Genomic DNA, 13,340 nt, shown 5'->3' on the forward strand with positions numbered 1-13,340 from the left:
AATATGGAGCAGTTGGCGTCTACCTCCCAGACACTGAAGTCAAGAAGAAAAACAAACGTGGGGGAAATGTACGTAAAAACTGAGCTGGCGAGAAAGGACCAGAGGGGTGCAGTACTACACAAGGCATGTAGCCGCCCCTGGGTCTTGGTGTGCTAGAACTGATGTGGGAAACAAAGGCAGAAGAAAAATTATTAAATCTCTTGACTACATACAGCCCACTGACAAGTCCTTGAAACAGGCAGAGTGACCTTCCTCTAGGGACTCAACTGCCTCAGTGCTGACACTTTTCTAAGGGCAAAAAGCAACCTTAGGTCCAACGACCAGAATCCTGTAAAGTCTACTGTAACGTATAAAAATTCCTTTGGGGGGCACCTGGGTGGCTCAGTGGGTTAAAGCCTCTGCCTTCAGCTCAGGTCATGATCCCAGGGTCCTGGGATTGAGCCCCACACAGGGCTCTCTGCTCAGCTGCAGGCCTGCTTCCCCCCCTCTCTCTGCCTGCCTCTCTGCCTACTTGTGATCTCTGTCTGTCAAATAAATCAAAATCTTTAAAAAAAAAAATTCCTTTGGAAACTTCCCTTTATCTCTAAACCCAAGATACATGTTAGTAATCATCCCCCAAGCATATGGCCCACGGATGTGCATCTGAAGGGTCTCATGACTACAGTTTTATTAGATGGTAATAAAGGACCTTTTCCTAACAATAACTAGACGCTCAAGGTCCTGGAAACCTTGCTTCTAAATTCCTTAGAGACTCACACTGTCCCTAACCCCCTCCCAACTTGGAAGTATATAACGGGTTACTTCTGACCCCACTGCAGCTCTTTCTGCCCACGGGTCCTCTCCCTTGCTTTAATAAAATCACCTTTGGCACCAAAGACATCTCAAGAATTCTTTCTTGGCCATGGGCTTCAAACACTAACAGTCTTTCCTACATCAGAATGACTGCAAAGACCCGCGTCACACACCCCTCCCGCCGCGGAGTCTGCATGCTCTGCTCCTCCCGGGGAGGCGGAGGGCGCTCCCCTCCACGGGAACCTGGCCTGGCCCTGTGGCTTGCTCACCCAATTCAGGGCAGTGCAGGGAAGCTGCGCGGGCCCCCACTTTCCCTCCCTGGGAACCCGGCAGACATGAGGCTCGGTTACGGGAAGATATCCAGCATGCGTTACAAAGTTAAGAAAGCAAGTGTGCAGTAGCTGGAAAATGTCAGCGGTTACTTAGAGTAACGCGAGTATTCGGCAGTATGGATGTACTGGTTAAATAAATAATTCTTTCCTGGTTGCTACATGGCCGTGCCCCACGTACCTGGACTCCCTCCACCTCTGCTGTCTACCCCACCTGACTGCCCCTGAATCCAACGAACAGAGCTGCTCCCAGCAGCGATGGGGTCTGGCCAGCCAGCAGATAAAGAAGTGGATGGTAACAGGGGGCCAGGGAGACCTTGCAAAGTAGACCTTGTAATACGCTACTGATTTCTGAGCTATGTGAATATGGCCCCTATTTCATAACATAGAATTCACACCCTGAAGTAGCGCTTTCACCATTCTGTTTTCTGGATTCCAGTGGCTGTCAATTGCTAGCTTCTTGGTTTGTCCTAGAATGTCAGCTCCGTGACAACACAGATCCTGCCCATCTTCCAGGTTTGCCTCTACCCCCAGAACCTCAGCCCAACTGGTACAAACACTCTTGAATGAAGGCAGAATGTACAGTTGATGAAAAAGCACACTGAGCAAAAGCCGTATGATGCAGTGAAGGCAGTGTGCGGAGGAAAACGTACAGCTGCCAATGTCTACATTAAAGCAGAAGAGAGCGAGCAAATCAATAACCTACACATCAAAGTGTACTTTGAGAAACTAAAAAGGAAACAGAAAAGAAGAGCAAACTAAACCCAAAGCCAGAGGAAGGAAAGAACAATGAAGATTTAAATTGAGATAAATAAAACAGACTCGAAAAACAATAGTTCATGGAAGCAAAAGTTGGTTCTTTGAAAAGATCAACAGCACTGATAAATCTGCAGTTCGGTTAACAAAGGGAAAAAGAGAGAAGGCATAAATCACTAACATCAGAGATGGGAGGTAGAGACACCACCACCCACTTTACGGAAATAATAAGGGTAAGGAAGCAGTCTGACCTGCACACCAGCAAGTAGGGTAACTTAGATGAAATCCCGAGAAACACACGGCTACCCAAGCGGAAGGCTCGGGACCAGATGCTTTACTGTTGAATTCTACAAACGTTTACAGATTTATCACCAATCCTACTTAAACTCCCCCAACGAACTAAGGAGGAGGGAACACTTCCTAATTCATTCTATGAGGCCAGTCAAAAGTTATCACAATAAAAGAAAACTAGACCCAGGGGCGCCTGGGTGGCTTGGTGGGTTAAGCGTCTGCTCAGGTCATGGTCTCAGGGTCTCGGGATCCAGTCCCGCATAGAGCTCTCTGCTCAGCAGGGAGACTGCTTCCCCCTCCCCCTCTGCCTGCCTCTCTGCCTACTTGTGATTGATCTCTGTCCGTCAAATAAATAAATAAAATCTTTAAAAAAAACAAAGAAAACTAGACCAATTTCACTTATGAATATAGATGAAAAAAACCTCAACAAAATACTAGCAAATCCAAGAGCACATTAAGAGGACTGTACATCATGACCGGGGGGATTCGTCCCATGCACGTAAGGGTGGTTCAACAAGAAAATCAACGGAATAAATCACATTATTAAAATGGAAGGCAGAAAAATACATGATTACCTCAGCTGATAAAGAAAAGGCACTTAACAAAATCAGACACCCTTTCACTATCAAAAACAAGAAATAAAAGGGGACTTCCTCAACACGATAAAGAGCATCTACAAAAATCCCACAGCAAACGTCAGACTCAGTGATGAGAGGCTAAAGTTTTCCCCTAAAATCAGGTACAAGCCAAGGAGGCCCATGTCCACCCATGTCCACCCCTGCCGTTCCAGACTGTCCAGATGTTCCAGCCAGATCAGTTAGACAAGAAACAGAAGGCATCCAAACTGGAAAGGGAGAAAAACTATTCGCACATGATATAATTCCATATATGAAAGAAAATCCCAAAGAATCTAAGAGAAAGCTGCCAGGACTAATAAATGAATTCAGTGGGGGCACCTGGCTCAGTCAGTTAAGTGGCTGCGTTCAGGTGAGGTCACGATCCCAGGGTCCTGGGATCAAGCCCCACATTGGGCTCCCTGTTCAGTGGGGAGCCTGCTTCTCTCTAGCCCTCTGCCTGCTCCTCCTCCTGCTTGTGCGCTCCCTCTGTGTGCGAAATTAAAAAAAAAAAAAAAGGATTCAGTGAAGTTACAGGGCCTGATATCAGTACACAAAAATCAGTATACCAGGAATAAGCAATCAGGAAAAGAAATTAAGAGACCAATTCTGCCTACAGATGCTTCCCAAAACACACTAGTAATAACTTTGACCAAGGCACATGGCTTGTACACAGAAAAGTAAAAAGAATGGCAAAGGACACTAAAGAAGACACAAATAAAGGGCAAGATATCCTCGGACTGGAAGACCTGGTATAGTTAGGATGTCAACACTACCCAAAGTGGTCTACTGATTCAACACAGTCCTTATCAAAATTTTAACAACTCTTTTTTTTGCAAAGTGGAAAAGCTAGTCCTTAAATTCATACGGAATTACAAGGGGTCCCAAATAGCCAAAACAATGTTGAAAAAAAAAACAAAGTTGGAGAACTCACAGTTATGGATTTCAAAACTTACTACAAAGCTACAGTGATCAAAACAGTGTGGTACTGGCATAAAGCCATACAGACCAACGGACTAGAATTGAGAGTCCAGAAATAAACCCAACATCCATGGTGAACTGAATTTCAAAGAGAATGCCAGGTCTGCTCGGTCAGGGAAGAATCATTTCCTCAAGAGATGGCATGGGGACGACCGGAGTTCTACACTCAAAAGATGACGGCGAGCCCCTACCACACACCAAACGCCAAAACTAACTCTATATGGATAAACAACCTAAGTATAAAGGGGAAGACCAGCCAACGGACACATGAAAAGATGCTCAACGTCACTGATCCAGGCATTTCGAGTCAACACCACCATGAAATGCCCCTTCACACCTGCCAAGTTAGCCATCATCACCAAGTCAATGAACAGGTGTTGGCGAGGAGAAAGGGAAACCCTCGTGTTCTGTTGGTGGGAATGCAAGCTGGTGCAGCCGCTGCGGAGGCCAGTGTGCAAGTTCCTAAAAATATTAAAAACAGAACTACCTTATGATACAGCAATTCTGGGAATTTATCCAAAGAAAGCAAAACACCAATCTGAGGAGATATAGGCACCCCCTACATTCATTGCAATATTATTCACAACAGCCGAGATACAGAAGCAACCGAAGTGTCCACGGATAGATGAACGGATAAAGATGACATGGGACCCGCCTGTGCGCACACAGAGGAATATTATTAAATTAAAAAGAATGAGATCCCCCTGTCTGCAACAAGATGGATAGATCTACAGGTATTATGTTAAGTGGAGTCAGTCAGACAGAAAGACGAATACTGTAGGATTTCACTCCCGTGTGGAATCTAAAAAAACAAAGGAACAAAACAAAATAGAAACAGACTCAAAGACACAGGAAACTGTTGAAAGGGGTTGGGAGCGGGCACAAGTGAAGGGGATGAAGAGGTACAGACTTTCAGCCATAAATCAAGTGGTGGGTTACAGCACAGGGAGGACAGGCAGCGGCGCCGTTAATAACTTAGCACGAGGACAGAGGGTAACTAGACTTATCGCAGGGACCGTTTCTTTTGTTTTTGTTTTTGTTTTTTTTTTAAGATTTTATTTATTTGGGAGAGAGCAAGTGAGAGAGCAAGAGTTTGGGGGAGGGACAGAGGGAGAGGGAGAAGCTGACTCCCCACTACGCGGGGGACCCTAATGCGGAACTCGATCCCCGGACACTGGAATCATGACCTGAGCAGAAGACAGAAGCTTCACTGACCAACCCACCCAGGTGTCCCTGTGGGGATCATTTCTTAGCATATAAAAGTATCAAATCACTATGATGTACACCTGAAACCAATGCTACATTTTAACTCAACTGTACTTCAATTAAAAAAAAAAATCATCCAATTTTTTAAAAAGCTAAAACTGTAACACAGAGAAGAGACAGGAGGCTGAACCTTCACAATCTTGGGTTGGCAACAGGCTCTTAGCTGGGCTCGGAGAAAGAACAAACACGGACAACATGCACGTCCTCAAAATTAGAAGTTTTTGGTCATCAAAGAACATTACAAAGAAAGCGAAGACAACCTATGGAATGGGAGAAAATATGTGTCAATCATGGATCTAATGAAGGATTATAATCTGGAATACATAAAGAAATCCTCCAACTAAACAATGAGCCAACAACCCAATTCAGTAACAGGGAAAGTCCCCACCAGACCTTTCTCCAACAAAGACACATAAAGGGCCAATAAGCGCACAGAAAGATTCTCATCACTGGTTGTCAGCGAAATGCAGAGCGATACGATGAGGAAACCACCTCACACATACTAAAGTGGCTACAGTAAAATTTTGAAAAGGAAATAAATATTAACCAGAAATGTAAAAAAAAAAAAAAATGAAAGCCTCGCATATTGCTGGTGGGAATGTAAAACCCTGCGGCTGCCGCAGAAAACCTGGCGTGGTTACCCCTGACCCCCCAGTTCCACTCCTAGGTACACTCCCAACAGGATCATCCACAAGTGCTGTGCTCCACAGATCCTTGCAAGCCAGTGGCCACTGCAGCGCGAGTCACAGGGGCCAAAATGTGGGAACAATGCAAACGAGGAAGGGATAGACGAGGTGCGGTGTAGCCACACCGGGACTATTATCTGCTCATCAAGGAGGGAAACCCTGACACCTGCCACAACGCGCAGGAGCCTTGAAAACGTGATGCTCGGTGCACTAAGCAAGGCCAAAAGAACAAATCCTGTATGATCTCACTTAAATGAGGAAGCCAGAGTCCTCACCTTAGAGCGACAGAAGGTACAGCAGAGATTTCCAAGGGAGAAGGACGAGGGGAAGGCAGCTCACGGGATGGGGGGTTATTACAGAAAGGGCACAGAGTTTCTGCCGGAGCCGTGAAGCAGCCGCACAAACAGGGCGGTGGCGGCTCCATCTGGGGACGTAATTAACGCTGAGTGTACTCTTTAAAAGGGCAGCATTTTTTCCTTATGCACATTTTACCACAATTTATTTAAAAATGAGGGGTTAAAGGGGTGCCTGGGTAGCTCAGGTGGTTAAGGGTCTGACTCTTGACTTTGGCTCAGGTCCCTGATCCTAGGGTCCTGCACGCATCCTGGTGTTGGCTTAGGACTCTCTCTCCCTTGATCCCTTCCCCCCAAGATAAATAAAATCTAAAATTTAAAAAGAGGGAGATAAAAGCATCCTGAGATTTGGTCTCTGGACCCTTACCCCACGCGCCTGTCCAACTTCGCTCTCACCAGCACTTACGCTCCTGCTCAAAACAAACCACAACAAAAGCCCACCGCGCACGCAGCCCTCCCTTCCAAACTCGGCTCCGAGGCCACGCCGCAGCCGCGAGGGGGGGCACAGCGCTCGCCCTGAATCCCGGGCACATTCAGGTATCTGGGTCCCTGATGGAGCTCTGCAGGTCAGCGGGCTGGCCCGGGTCACCCCGTGGCCTACGCCGTGTCACAGAACAGTCGCTGCCTTCGAGACTTGGACACATTCAAGGAAAAGAAGGCGGCGCGGCCCAGCGTCTCCGGGACGCCGGTCACCCGGACACCGCCCTCCCGCCCTCCCGCTCCCAGCCTCGAAGCGCTACGGTCTGCTGCAGAAGCTCCTCATCGTGGCCGTGAACGCGGCACCCGCCCCGCCGGAAGCACCGCAGATTCGCTGTTGGGCATCAGGAAGACGGAGCGGCTCCGGTTCCGGCTCCGGGACCGCCCGCCGAGCGGCCGGTCATCACGGGGCCGCGGACAGGGCGCAGCCGCAGACCCGGCCGGCGGCGCCCACTGTCCCCACGGGGCCCCCCACGGCCGCCCCGGAGTCCTCGCACAGCGCCCCTCCTCAGGGAAGCGGCCTCTAGAAGCCGCCGCCCGCGTAGTCGGGGCGCGCAGGGCAGCGTCCAGCGCCCGCCCGCCGCCCCGCCGCCCGTGCGAAGCCCCGGCGTCCGCGCCGGCCTCCACACGCACTCGCCATGCGCCGAGGCCTGCGGTCCGAACGGCTTCTTCCGCTCCGGCCCCGCGGGTCGGGTCCGCCGAGCCCCCCGCCGGCGACACCAACGGCACGCGCAGAAGCCCGGCGCACCCCAGCCGACCCGCCCCGCCGGCCCACGGCCGACCACAAGGACCCGCCGCCGCACCGCCGGCGCGGCTCTATGACGCAAGGCCACGCCCACAAGGCAGGGCGGGCCTTCTTCCTCGGGGGCGGGGCTGCGTGCTGACGCCACACGCCGGGGCGGGGTCAAGAGTTTGGTGCCCCGGAGTGGGGTGTCGGCGCCTCATTCGGGTGGAGCTGAGCCGGGGACAGGTAAGCGCGTGCTGCCGCCGGGCCTGGCCCGGTGCGGGAAGACCCGCGCCCTCGGGCAGGGGGCGGGGGTTGCGGCAGAGGGCGAGGGCGCCGCGTCCTCGTTGTCGCTGGCGCCGCGGTGACAGGGAGTGAAGCCGGATGGAGCGGGGCTGACGGAGGGAGGTGGGTGGGACAGGGCTTGACGGACGGGCTTGACAGCCAGTGGCACGGCGAGCGCCGCCTGACGGGCGGAGATTGGCGGGTGCGGGCGCGCGCGGACGTCGCGGGGGGCGCGCCGCGGCGCGCTATTGGCTGGGGCGGGCGTGGGGCGGGCGGCTCGGCGGATGTGAGGGAACGGGCTCCGCGGCCGGGGTGACCCCCAAGGTCGAGGAGGCGTCACGAGGGAGCCGCCCGGCGCTGTCCTCTGCCGGGTCGGAAGGGTGGCGCGCCCTTGATGGAGCGGCCGCGGGCTGCGGGCCGTAGGCCGTGCTCCACCCGCGCCTGCCGGGGCTGCGCGCCTGGGAGACGCCCTTGCGCGGACCGCCCGCAGCACCCCGTGCGCAGTGCCCCTCTGGACCCAGCACCCGCCTTACCCGTCCTCCCTGCGCTCCCGGGGGGACGCCTTTGAGAGGACCGCCCCCAGCACCCTGTGGACCCAGTACCCCTCGGGACTGAGTACCCCGCCTTACCCGTCTTCCCTGCGCTCCTGGGGGGACGCCCTTGACTGGACCGTCCCCAGCACCCAGTGGATCAGTACTCCTCCGGAGTCAGCAGCCCGCATGCCCATCCTCCCCGCACTCCTGGGGGGATGCCCTTGAGCGGACCACCCTCAGTACCCCTCTAGACCGAATAGCCCATCTCCCCATCCTTCTCCCTGCACTCCTGGGGCGATGCCCCTAAGCGTTATTGAATCTCCCCAGCACCCAGTACTCAGTACTCCTCCGGACTCAGCACCCCGCCTTACCCATCCTCCTTGAGCTCCTGGGGAGACACCCTTGAGTGGACCACCCTGCAGCCCCTGAGTACTCAGTACCCTCTTCGGACTCGGCACCCCGCTTTGCCATCCTCCTCCCCGTGCTCGGGGGACGGCCTTGGCAGACCACCCTGCAGCACCCCACCCTACTGGTCGCTCTTCGGAGCCGGGGTAGCCCGGGTGCAGACGAAGCGCATTCTTGGGGCGGTAGCCTACTCATGCACCTCTTCGCTTGGCGGAGCTGCCGGTCAGAGGTGTGAGCTGTGTGCGAGACTCAGCAGAAAACTGAGTTTGCAGAACGGAGGAGAGATGACTCCTGGGCCCGAGGGGTCACCTCTGAGTGGCGTTCCCCTGTGCCTTGTTCTGCGGTCCTGGGCTGTGCAGCCGGGACTGGGGGCGTGCTTCCAGGCCCGCTGCTCTGAGCGGCCTCAGGACATGTGGCCTGGAATGGAGCCTCGTTTGTACAGTGGCAGGAGCTGTGACAGTCAAACCTCAGTGTTTTTGTGCAGGCACATTTCATAGGAAGACACGCAGTACTCTTCTAGTTTTGCAGAGTGGACAAGGACTGGATCTGGGAAAGTTGGAGCAAGATCAGAGTTTCCTGATGATTGAGAGCACGTTCCAGATTTCAGGGGTTTTTTTTTCCTTTGCAGCACTTTTGAGATACAGTTCGTGTGCCGTATCATTCACTCACTTAAAGTACACAATTAAATGATTTGTCTTGTGTTCGGTTACGCAGCCATCACCAGTTTAGTTACTTTCAAAAACTAATGTCAGAGCCATGAATTTCTGTAGGTTTCATTTAAATTTGCACAGTTTATTAAATACCAAACATTGTATTTATTGTATGTCTGTCACACCTACATGTACATATCAGATCTGCTTCTAACTGATCACGCTCCCCACTGCCCCATTTGAAGAAAAAATACTGTGCTCTCTACCTTTTAAACTTTTAGATAGTTTTTTTTTTATTTGGGCATAACTGCCATTATTGAGACTTATTTTGATAACTGTACACATAAATTTGTCATATGCAGTTACAGCAAATTGTACGGAGAGATGCCGGTGTCCCTTTGCCTGGTTTCCTCACATGATAACATTTTGCAGACACTAGAGTATGTTATCCCAAGCAGGTACTGGCAATGGTAATAGCCAAGACGCAGAACATTTCCCTCATCACAGGGATCCCTCCTCTTGCCTTCGTAGCCACGCCTCTTTCTTCCTGCCTCCATCTCCTTACCTCCTGGCAGCCACTAATCTGCTCTCCATTTCTATGAATTTGGCAAACGAAGCATGTTATATAAAGAGAATCATAAGGCCTGTAACCTTTTGGGATTGGCGTTTTGCGCTCAGTTCTCTGACGACGAACGCACCCTGTTGCCTTCATTTAGCTCCTTTTTATGCCTCCGGGTCTTGGATGCAACCCCATTAAAGGACATCTGAGTCGTTTCCATTCTTCAGCTGTTATGAATAAGGGTCCTAGAAGCATTCATATGCAGGTTTTTATGTGAACGTAAGTTTTTGTCTTTCTGGGATAGATCCCTAGGAGTGCAGTTACGAGGTCATATGGTGGTTGCATGTCCAGTACTTTAAGAAATAACCAGACTTTTCCATAGCGGCTGTGCCATTTTATCTTCCCACTGGTGATGTATTTGATTAGTAACTTTCTCCACATCCTCGCCAGCACTTCATGGTGTCATCTTTTTTTTTTTTTTTAAGCCGTTCTAATAGCTATGTAGTGGTATGTCCTTGTGGTTCCGGTTTGCATTTCCCTGACGGCTGCTGATACTGGACACATTTTCACGTGCTTATCTGCCGTCTGTGGTTTTGAGTGTTTTTCTCTGAATAGCCTTTTCCGTGGTTGTCTGGGTATTACGTTATACAAATGTGATTTTTCATAGTCTCTAGGTATCACCTTTATATCAGTTTAAGGCAAGTGTAGAAACCGTACCTCCCTTTACATCTCTTTACTCTCCCTCATTTCAGATGCCCTTAACTATTACCTCTGTATGTTTAGAACCACATCAGACATGTTGCAATTTTTGTGTAATCTGTCACCCATAATGAGAAGAGTCAAGAGAAGGAAATTCTATTTACCCGTGTGTTCTTTCTTGTTTCATGATGTTGAGGGATCCCTTGTTTTGTCACTTCATTTCCGTTCGGAGAATTTCGCTTAGCCGCTCGTTCAAGGCGGGTCTGCTGGTGGCGTAGTCTCTTCATGTTCCTTCGTCCTTTCATTCCTCGGGAGTGTTTCGCTGGAGGTAGGATTCTGCGTTCACGGTGATTCTCCTGCCCTTGAGCAGTGTCGTGCCACTTTCTCTCGGCCTCCGCAGTTTCTGGTGAGACATCCGCTCTTCGAGTTGTAGTTTTCAGGTTCGATTTTGGTGTGTCTTGCAGTGGATTTCTTTGTTTACTCTTTTGAGGTTCACTAAGCTCAAATCTGTAGGGTTTTGTCATTATTATTTTGAACACCTTTTCAGCCTCTCCATCTTTCTTCTCCTCTTAAGATTCTGATGACATTTCCATGTCGTCAGTAGTAGACGGCATTCGTGTTCATCATGAAGTCTGTGTTACGGTCCCACATGTCCCTGAGGCCCTGTTCATTTTTCTTCCAGTGTCTATTCCCTGTTGTTCAACTTGAGTAAATTTTTTGTTCTATCTTTGTTCACTGAGTTTTTTCGATCCCTTTCAATCTGTAGTTTAACCCATCATTTTTTAAAATTTTGGTGGTTGTATTTTTTCAGTTCTAAATTTCCCATTGGTTCCTCTTCACGTCCTTCATTTCTTTGTTGGGGCTTTTAATTTTTGTTTTGTTTTGGTTTTGTTTGTAAGCATGTTCATAGTTGCTCAAGGAAACATTTTGAAGCTGGCTCCCTTAAACTTTTTGTTAGATGATTCTAACATTTCTATCTTCTTGGTGTCTGTAAGATTGTCTTTTGGCGGGGGGGTTGGTTGAGATCATCCTGGTTCTTGTTGTGGCGAGGTGATCTTTGGTTATGTCTTGGACGTTTGGCGTGGGACATTTTGAGACTTGAATCTTAAGTGTCTGAACACAGAGAACGGGTTTCTGCTGACACTGCTGCAGGTCCGTGGGTGCTGCCTGGTTGCTACTGGGCAGGGGTGGAATGTAGGCTCCCCACCCAGCCTCCTTGGTATCTGTGGGGAGGGACTCCTTGTTATTGCTGTGTGGGTGTAAGTTCCCCATTAAGCCTTTGTGATTCAGCCCTGCCTGGGAAGGGCAGGGTGCTGCCCTGTTACTGCTGGGCACAGGCGGAATGCAGTCTTCTTCCTGGCCTCCGCTGCCCTTGCGGGGGTCACCTGGTGGGGATGGAAGTCCCTGATCTTCTCGGACACCACCCGCTGGGGTAGCGGTGGGCACAGTGTTTTCTGTACAGCTGGCTGCAGGCTGCAGCCCAGCGATGATTGTCTACAAATGTTCTGTCCTGCTCTGCAGCCCTTTTCTGGTCCTTTGGCCAGAGGGGGCAGGCTTCGTTCGCAGCTTTTTCCACGCCAGGTGGCATTTCCGGGTTGCCAGCTTCCTCAGCACCTAGTCTGGGATGTATGAAGCAGAAAGAAAATTGAGGACTTGATGCTGTGTCTTTCGGGGCGCCCAGATCGCTTCCCAGTTGGCCGCCTCCCTTCCACCTTTCGGAGTCTTATGTTTTGTTTGGTTTAAATGTAACATCTTATTTCTTCAGCTGCATTTAGTGGGAAACAGAAGTTCTTTATGTGTCCTCCTTTGTTGGTTTTTGTTGTTGTTGTTTTTTAAGATTTATTTACTTCAGCAGGGAGGGGCAGAGGGAGGGGAAGAGAGAAACCCAAGCAGACGCCATGCTGAGTGCAGAGCCCGATGTGGGGCTTGATCTCATGACCCTGATATCAGGACCTGCGTGAAAACGGAGAGTTGGATGCTTAACTGACTATGCCGCCCAGGCACCCACTGCATGTGTCTTTAAATTTTTAATAAATAGTGACAAATGGCCTTGTTTTCCATTAATACCTAATAATTTATCATATTATTTATTTATTAATACCTAATAATTTGCCACCACCCTTGAAGAATGCCTATCCAGCTCCACCCCAGATCACCGCACCGCGGCGGTCTGAGTGAGGACAGGTCAGCTTTCAGACCCACGCACTGAAGCTTGTGGGACGCTCCGACTTCGGCGGTGGAAGCGCTCTCAGTGATCAGTCAGTGACCCGCTCCACGTTAATCTGTGGTTAGGCTTACCTTGGGAACTCAAGCTTTTTAAGAGTTTTCATTAGTTGGTTTTTTCCTGCTGGTAAGCAGTAATTCTGTAGTCCTAGAACGCTCTCAGAGTGTGCACGGTGCTCTCACATTCGGACCGTGTCGCAAAAAGCGGGTGGGCAGGAGTGGGGGTGATCGCTGCCTCCACGTTCTGGCAAAGGAGCCTGAACGCAGAGCCGGTGGCGTGTTTTGAGGCTCACGCAGCCCGGGGGAGTCCCTTTGCCTGTTTGCCCTGCAGGCTTGACCGTCATTGCCACCTAGTAATGGCGCGACACCTGTGCAGTTTGAAAGTGATCGTCACCACCTCCCTGTCCTCCAGTTCGCACGTGGTGAGGCGTCACAAGTGAAACACATGGAATTCTTGGAGAGTTTCCGCCGGGCCGGGCCGAGTTCCTATCCGCGCCCTTTGTGCGCACGTCCGCGCATCACTGCCCGAGTGCGGGATGCGTCGCCCGGGAGCAACAGCTGCGGGCGTGGGGCAGACGCGGTCTTCTTGGCTCATCACAAGCATCTCAACGAGTTAGAAACCATGAAAGAAAAAGAAAAAATGTCTTCAAGATCAGTTGTGCTTTTTAAGTGATTGCCGGGCAAGACGCATGGGAAACAGTCCCTTAACGGTGCGGG

The 13,340-nt window shown here is 50.7% G+C and overlaps 1 protein-coding gene across 1 annotated transcript in view; it reads left to right on the top strand.

The window, feature by feature from the left end:
- The first annotated feature begins 7,438 nt into the window (after positions 1-7,438).
- Positions 7,439-13,340, top strand: part of OGDH (oxoglutarate dehydrogenase) — a 52,591-nt gene continuing 46,689 nt past the window's right edge. Inside the window, exon 1 of the mRNA XM_080819038.1 lies at positions 7,439-7,515. The gene's annotated coding sequence lies outside the window, so the exon portion shown is untranslated. The remainder of the gene's footprint in view (positions 7,516-13,340) is intronic.

This window comes from Martes martes, assembly GCF_963455335.1.
Source record: "Martes martes genome assembly, chromosome: 11".
Classification (NCBI taxonomy): domain Eukaryota; kingdom Metazoa; phylum Chordata; class Mammalia; order Carnivora; family Mustelidae; genus Martes; species Martes martes.